Source organism: Barbus barbus (genome assembly GCF_936440315.1).
Source record: "Barbus barbus genome assembly, chromosome: 36".
Classification (NCBI taxonomy): Eukaryota; Metazoa; Chordata; class Actinopteri; order Cypriniformes; family Cyprinidae; genus Barbus; species Barbus barbus.
The window spans coordinates 8907600-8914938 of NC_136714.1; the positions used below are offsets into that span (position 1 = coordinate 8907600).

The 7339-nt window shown below is 40.5% G+C and overlaps 1 pseudogene across 1 annotated transcript; it reads left to right on the plus strand.

Moving 5' to 3' along the window:
• The first annotated feature begins 4277 nt into the window (after nt 1-4277).
• On the plus strand, nt 4278-5471 carry LOC306855597 (transmembrane and immunoglobulin domain-containing protein 1-like; annotated as a pseudogene). Its single transcript has 3 exons — nt 4278-4523; nt 4992-5276; nt 5398-5471. The product of its transcript is annotated as a transmembrane and immunoglobulin domain-containing protein 1-like (transcript).
• Nucleotides 5472-7339: the final 1868 nt, after the last annotated feature.

Here is a 7339-nt window from a genome sequence, read left to right on the forward strand (position 1 = left end):
CAGACGATGAAACCAGCCCCACTCGGGACCCAGAGCCCAGTCATCTACCATCCTGCAGCACGGAGCTGCCCAAGCCTACCTCAGACGGAGAGCAGAGCCTGCCTCGGTCATTGAGCCATCAAGAGCGACAGAGCGGTTGACCGTCCCGGAGCTTGAGCCCAAAATGTCTGACCAAGTGCAAGAGCTGACGGCACAAGCGATGGTGGCTACAGCTGTGGAGATCGCGGGGGCCATGGAAAGCCCCGCCCATGGTGCCACCGCTGGGGTGAGCACAAACTGGACCTGGGAGATTTACTAGACTTTCACTACTTGAGATTCTTGTCCTTCAGCCATCACCTGAACTGTGTGCCTGGGAAAACATCCCACTCAACCTCCCTCTCCCACTGCCTCTCATTGATCCGTTCCCTTCCTCAATGCCCTTTCCGCTGGATCATGTCAGCCCCTCTGCTCACCATCTGTGGCGTGGGCTCGCCGCTGGTCTGCACCATCTCCAGCTCCATTGGCGTTGAGTCTGGAGGATCCCTCGACTCCGCCTTCAGCCTCCGAGGCCCAGACTCCACCTCGGTCCTGCGACCCAGATTTCAAGATTCAAGATTTTTATTTGTTACATACACAATTATACAGGGTATAACCAGCAGTGAAATCTCATCAGTCCACCAACTCTGCTGGGCTCCCTCGTCCCTCCGGCTCCGCCTTGGTCAGTCATACCCCTACCTCCACCTCGGAACTGCACTCCTCCAGCTTTGCTCCGTCCCTCTGGCTCCATTGGGCTCCTCCTTCCCTCCAGCTCCACTTCAGTCATCTGTCACTCTGGCTCCGCTGCGGCCTTCCGGATCTCCGCCTACACCTCGGTCGCTGAAGCCTCCGGCTCCGCCTTGGCCCTCCTGATCATCTGCTTCATCCTGGCTCTTTGGCTCTGTTGCCGCCTCGGGCTCCGCTGCCGTTGGTCGGCCCCCTGGAGTCGGCAGCCATTCCTCCACCATGGCTCCTCTGTGGGCCACCATCGTGACTGTGGCCTGGATCCCGCCTGGCTCCTCCCTCCATCTGATCCACCCTGGACTCTGTTAGTCGTCCTCTTCCCGGGTGTCCGTCCTCCACCTGAAGCTCCTCCAGGGTTGTCTTCCTGCCAGCTCTTTGCCGTCCCGTGTCACCATCCCACGTCCACTCCTTTATCCTCTTAAGTCCCTCCCTTTGTTCCACGGTGTGAGATCATGCCTTCTGGGAGGGGGGCGAACTGTCACCACCCGTTAGACTCATGTTTTGTTGTCTGCCTTTGTTCCCTTCCTGTTTGCACCTATTTGGTTTGGTTCCTATTCTCATTAGTTCATTGTCTTATTAATCACCTTCATTGTGTCCACCTGTCTGCCCCTATTTATCTGCCCTATATTAGTTTTTTTTTTTTTTGCTACAACTTTCATTTCTTCTTTAACATCATTAGCTTACAGTGGTCAAACTAGGCCCCCTGGTGGATAATAATCCGTGCCCTCCCATCGTTATATTTATGTAAACCACATATTGCATCTTTTGTTTTCAAATTGGGGCAATATGTGTAACCTACAACATGCACTAGAAAAAAGTATTGTTATATTTTGTAACGATTATTAATTTGCTTTTCAACCATCTGGTTGTTAACTATGCAATTATATACAGTACAGAATGCTACTTAAGATAACAGTATTTGTATTACTGTATAATTTGCTGTACATGTCCATAATATCATTACACTGTGTCACATTCACTCAGCACAGATATAACATAACCACTAAAAGAATGTATGATTCATTTTGGATTGGGACATATATTTTTATATTTAATGCTTTTGGCATTGACATTCATTATAGAACATTACATTCCTCTTATTACAAATGTTTTATGAGACTGTATCTTTATAGGATTTTTCTCTTTTCATCCTTCCCATTCCTTCTGGGGAGATTGAGATGACACTAAAAAAACATTCAGCCTATTTTTGCACAAGACTAAAAGGTCTGTGACCGTGAGGGGAGGTGATTTAAATTCCTGTTAAGTGCTGTAAAGCGACATAATATAAAGCATTGGTGTGAAGACACAAGCCCCTCCAGACTTCACGCAACCTTTGGATTTGGCATTGTCGTACAAAGCTTTGGTAAGTAAACGGTTTTTAAAAGGGGCTCTGAATTTCTGAGAACGCAATTAAGAATGCATATATTCTGTTAATAAAATCAAATGATTCAAGGACACAGAACCAGTACACAGTACACACAAAACACAGAATTGTTGACATTTTTGGAGATTTATTAAAAAAGAAAAACTGAAATATCACATGGTCCTAAGTATTCAGACCCTTTGCTCAGTATTTAGTAGAAGCACCCTTTTGATCTAATACAGCCATGAGTCTTTTTGGGAAAGATGCAACAAGTTTTTCACACCTGGATTTGGGGATCCTCTGCCATTTCTCCTTGCAGATCCTCTCCAGTTCTGTCAAGTTGATGGTAAACGTTAGTGGACAGCCATTTTTAGGTCTTTCCAGAGATGCTCAATTGGGTTTAAGTCAGGGCTCTGGCTGGGCCATTCAAGAACAGTCACGGAGTTGTTGTGAAGCCACTCCTTCGTTATTTTAGCTGTGTGCTTAGGGTCATTGTCTTGTTGGAAGGTAAACCTTCGGCCCAGTCTGAGGTCCTGAGCACTCTGGAGAAGGTTTTCGTCCAGGATATCCCTGTACTTGGCCGCATTCATCTTTCCTTCGATTGCAACCAGTCGTCCTGTCCCTGCAGCTGAAAAACACCCCCACAGCATGATGCTGCCACCACCATGCTTCACTGTTGGGACTGTATTGGACAGGTGATGAGCAGTGCCTGGTTTTCTCCACACATACCGCTTAGAATTAAGGCCAAAAAGTTCTCATCAGACCAGAGAATCTTATTTCTCACCATCTTGTGGTCCTTCAGGTGTTTTTTTGTGTCTTGCACTGAGGAGAGGCTTCCGTCGGGCCACTCTGCCATAAAGCCCCGACTGGTGGAGGGCTGCAGTGATGGTTGACTTTCTACAACTTTCTCCCATCTCCCGACTGCATCTCTGGAGGTCAGCCACAGTGATCTTTGGGTTCTTCTTTACCTCTCTCACCAAGGCTCTTCTCCCCCGATAGCTCAGTTTGGCCGGACAGCCCGCTCTAAGAAGGGTTCTGGTCATCCCAAACGTCATCCATTTAAGGATTATGGATGCCACTGTGCTCTTAGGAACCTTATGTACAGCAGAATTTTTTTTGTAACCTTGGCCAGATCTGTGCCTTGCCACAATTCTGTCTCTGAGCTCTTCAGGCAGTTCCTTTGACCTCATGATTCTCATTTGCTCTGACATGCACTGTGAGCTGTAAGGTCTTATATAGACAGGTGTGTGGCTTTCCTAATCAAGTCCAGTCAGTATAATCAAACACAACTGGACTCAAATGAAGGTGTAGAACCATCTCAAGGATGATCCGAAGAAATGGACAGCACCTGAGTTAAAAATATGAGTGTCACAGCAAAGGGTCTGAATACTTATGACCATGTGATATTTCAGTTTTTCTTTTTTAATAAATCTTCAAAATGACAATTCTGTGTTTTTCTGTCAATATGGGGTGCTGTGTGTACATTAATGAGGAAAAAAATTAACTTAAATGATTTTAGCAAATGGCTGCAATATAACAAAGAGTGAAAAATTTAAGGGGGTCTGAATACTTTCCGTACCCACTGTATATATATATATATATATATATATATATATATATATATTTTTTTTTTTTTTTTATATATATATATGATTGAAATTCAATAGGATTCAGTGTTGTTTAAGACCCTGTGCACCGACACTGAGTTTAAAATTATTTTCTTAGATATTTCTGGCAAAATATGAATTAAGTTGAAGAAAGTTTCCACATTGCAGACTTTTCATACATTTTTCCAGACTTTTTAGATGTCTTTTTGTCATTCAGGATATCTGGAAGACATACGAAGATGAAAGTATCGGTTAGTGTTTCTCTGCTCCTGCTGTGCTTTGCCTGTCGTGTAAAAGATAATGTATTACTACGTGTTTTCAAAGCCTGATGCTTCCAAGGAGATCCAAATACTGCTTGTTCTAACATTTCACTAGATGTTGTTCAGTATCAAAACAGAAAGAGTGTTTTAACCTGTAAGAGTATTAACCTGAGTATTATTATAGGACATATACAGAGTATTAGCATGTACTGCAAAAGTTTTAGTTTGTTATGCCTGAACGAATTGCTCAATAGTTAATTCTCTCTAAACAGCAGTCACCGTTGAGTCATGCTTCGGACAGAGGTTGAGAAAACCGTCACTCTGACTTGTATGACTGATAAAGGTATCGACCCATCCAACCAAAATTAATTGCAGTGGTTCCACAATGGTGCCCGGGTGAACCTGGCAGAAGAAAACGGTCCCGGAGTAGACTTTGTGTACAGCCTGTCACTAAAGAGGACAACAGAGTTGTCTTTATCTGTCAGCTGAAGGGTGATGCAAGTGTGAACAGCTCCATCGAGCTTGACGTTCAGTGTAAATTTAATGTTTACAATACTTGGGGGAATATAAGCAAACAAAAACATTTTGAAGGGTCAGCTGGCAGGTTTGGGAGCCATTTCATTTCCGTTCAGCAGATTCAGCATGAACTCCACAAGGAATCTATTTTCATTAAATGTACTCTGTTAACCAAGTTAAGGAATCCAAGGTTATATCCATTTTTACAACTTCATTGCAATGATTATGGGTCTCCAAACCCTAAACAGTTTTACAGTTTAAACAATAAAAATGCTTTAAATGTGTTATTAATGTAAGTGTTTTAAACTGACTGTAAAACTTTAAATCGGCCTTGGATTGGAATCTGGAATATGCCTCAAATATAAACTGGAATGGAACTGAGCCAAACTCTTGTGATAAATATGCTGCTGTAATGTGGGAGTAGCTGGTGTTTGCAAAACAAAATAGTTTGTTTTATTTTAAGCTTTGAATGCCATTATATTACAGATCCCCCAGACCTTAATGACACTAAGGAAGTATTTGTTGAAGAAACAAGTGATGTTGTTCTGTCCTGTGATGTCTGTGCCAACCCACCTGTAACTGTGGCTTGGAAAAAGGATGGTGAAGTTCTGGATCTGACGTCTGGCAGTTACAAAACGACCAATAACGGCATTACCGCTTAGTTATCAATCACAAAAGCTAAGCGCAATGTACATCAAGGAACATACATCTGCAAAGAAAATTCATCTGTCTATGGAATTATGGGCAGGGCATTTAATGTTACGGTTGAAGGTTTGTGTTCCTGTTTTATCCTTATTTGAACTTTGACTTTTTGTACTCTGTTTTACTTTTATAATTTATTTTCAATTATGTTAAATTTTTGAAAGGTATATTTAATTTTCTTATTCCTTAGATAAAGTGATCCCTGTAGGACCCATAATTGCTGGAGTGGTGGTGGTTTTATGTTGTATTCGCACTCATTTCTAGGAGGATTACAATTATTAAGGTAAGTCAGCTTCATTTATGATTATCGTCATGATAAAAATAAAGACAATGAGCATGTTTAAAATAAAAATATATAACTATATAAAATATATATATAAATATATAAAAGTTTATATAACAGATTTTTTTTTATTTTTTTTTTTATAAAGGCTTTGTCTTTTTGGTGTCCTATAGTGCATTAAATCAAACTGAACGTCTCCACATGGAATTGGAATTCTCAAGAATTCAGACCACAGCTCTTTGAGATGTTGAGCATGGAGAGGATCAGACTGGAACACAAATAACCATTACTGAACTGGCAAATGGGCCACCACTCTTAAATATAAATTAGTAATTCAAAAACAAACATCTCCTTTCATTCCTGGTTAGCCCCTTTGTTTTGTTATTGTTAAATTAGAATGTGAAAAGAAGTCTGTTAAACAACCTATTATACTTTTTTTTAAAGTTTTCATTGTGTGTTTCTTCTCAGATTCTAATGTTATTGAGCAATTGCACTAAAAAAGACATTATACTTTGTCTCTGAGCCAGCAAAGAGACAACCCACTGTTTTCACACCTAGATTGATGGCTGTGTTTGTTAGAGACACAGAAATAATCTCATTAAAGTGAATTGCAGGGTATTTTACATTCTCAAGGGCAAGATTTTTATATAAATTGGCCTGTTAAATGTACCTAGAAGTCACCTGTACCAAAATGTACCTGTTAACCTTCAACCCCATTTAGGGCCTCGCAGGTGAAAATAACCTACCTGAATTAAAATGGTAACAGTTTGTGACAAAGTGTGCTTACACAAACAAATTAGGTATCTTTGGAAAGAAGAGACTCTGGGCTTTACTATCTATCATCCAGAGTTGATAATGCTCAAAAAGATAAAAAGTTATAGACACTGACGTGCCTTGAAAAATATTTTTCCACACTGAATGTTTTTTTATTTCATATACAAATACATGAAATAAGTCCTGGAGCAATCCAGAAAAGTAATGGATCGAAAGCCATGTGTCTCATCAGTTCATATTTCAAATTTGAAGAAGATACCATGAAAAATGAGATTCCTGCAATATTTTTTCTGAAACTATTTATAGTCCCCCCCACCCCCCTGTTTGAGGAAAAATAACCACCAAATGGATTACAGAATTATACAAGCTATTTTAGTCATTATACATGTTCCTGCATAGTTTTTCAATTATAAAATAATAGACAGATTTATTTGAGCACTAAAAAATACAAAAATAATTATTTGAGTAATAAAAAAGGAAAAAAAATAGAAAAAAAATGCTTTGTATATAGTATGTATACTGAAGTATTCTTCGTTATTCGTTATTACAATGATAAATATCACTGCCAGACGTGAAGTGATATTGCCAGACATGGTCATAGAGTCAGTAAACACACGCTGATGTGCTTCCATTCAGATTATAATCAAACAGATGGGCCATATAATCAATAATAGCTGATCAATGAATCACAATGATAGCCGTCATAGAGTCGCTAATAAACACGCTGATGTGCGTCCATACATATTATAATCATGCAGACACGGCCACATTCCCCACACAATACACACACACACACATATAAAAAATGTAGAAGAAAAAAAAACAGTTTTTTATGGATAAAGCAGATCGCTAAATTATGCCCCGCTCAGATGACAGCGTGCGTCACAGAAGCGTCACTGCCGGCAGGAGGGAGCGCCAAATTCAAATAATCTATATTCCGCTTTTCTGAGACTTTTTTTTCCGTAGACGGTCTCATTATGTTTGTAAGACCGTATTCTACAACATCGTTTTGTTTTTTTACCACCAAGACGCTGTTTTTGAGCGTAATTTATTCCATAACGGACGCGAACAATAA